General features: G+C 39.0%; 1 non-coding gene across 1 annotated transcript; it reads right to left on the reverse strand.

Annotated features, from left to right (window-relative positions):
• Positions 1–278: 278 nt before the first annotated feature.
• LOC121212915 (small nucleolar RNA R71) lies at positions 279–385 on the reverse strand. The gene has a single exon (XR_005908287.1). It is a non-coding gene; the product is annotated as a small nucleolar RNA R71 (small nucleolar RNA).
• Positions 386–1247: the final 862 nt, after the last annotated feature.

A 1247-nucleotide genomic window follows, 5' to 3' on the forward strand; every position in this document is an offset into this window, starting at 1 on the left:
TGAAACCTAACATGATTCAAATGATACAATAGTTTGTTCAGTTTGATGGTTTGTAGGACGAGGATCCAAACACTCATTTAGCAAATTTTCTAGAATTCTGCGACACCTTTAAGATTAATGGTATTTCTGACGATGCCATTCGCCTTCGGTTGTTTCCCTTTTCATTAAGGAATAAGGCTAAACAGTGGTTGACCTTGTTACCACGAGGGTCAATCACCACTTGGGAATAAATGACCAAAAAAGTTTTACTTAAATATTTTCCGTTGGCTAAAACGGATAAATTGAGGAATTATATCTCTTCTTTTGTGCAGATGGATTTAGAAACTCTTTATGATGCATGGGAGAGATACAAGGATTTATTGAGAGGGTGCCCTCACTATGGGTTACCTCTATGGTTGTAGGTTCAGACTTTTACAACGGTGTGAACCCTTCAACAAGGCAACTTATCGACGTTGCCACCGATACGACGTAGCCACCGATAGAACTTTAAACAACAAAAAACCTGAAGAGGCTTATGAATTTATTGAAGAGATGTCGCTGAATAACTATTAGTGGCAAGTCATGAGAATGAAGCTGATAAAAGCAGCTGGTGTTTTCAGCCTCGACGCGGTCACTATGCTATCTAACTAGGTAGAACTTTTAAATAAAAAGATTGATGGTTTGTATGGTTCTACTCAGGTACATCTAGTGATGAGCTGTGATTCAAACAGAGGACGAGTACACAACACAGATTATCCATCCTTCAACTCTAGCACTAAAGAGGAACAAGTCCATTATATGGGTAATACTTCTAGACCTCAAAATAACCCGTACAGTAACACTTATAATGCCAGTTAGAGGAACTATCCCAATTTCTTGTGGGGTGGTCAAGGAAATCAAAGACCACAACATCCTTCAGGTTTTCAACAACCACCTTACCAACAAGAGAAGAAATCAAACCTTAAAAAGATGCTCACAAAATTAATCTCGGTGTCAGAAACTCGTTTTCAGAATACCAAAATAGTGTTTGAAACTCATTTTTAGAATACCGAAATAGCGTTTAAGAATTAGAAAGCGTCGAGTCAAGGGCTCGAAACTCAAATAGGACAACTTGCTAAGTTGATCACTGAACGACCACAAGGTAGCCTACCAAGTAACACTGAAACTAACCCAAGGGAGCAACTTCATGCCATTACTGTGCACAATGATGAAGAGTTAGTTGAAGATGCACCGAAACCAGGGCAAGACAATGTGGCAGATAACTGTAA

Source organism: Gossypium hirsutum, chromosome A13 (genome assembly GCF_007990345.1).
Source record: "Gossypium hirsutum isolate 1008001.06 chromosome A13, Gossypium_hirsutum_v2.1, whole genome shotgun sequence".
NCBI classification, from domain to species: Eukaryota; Viridiplantae; Streptophyta; class Magnoliopsida; order Malvales; family Malvaceae; genus Gossypium; species Gossypium hirsutum.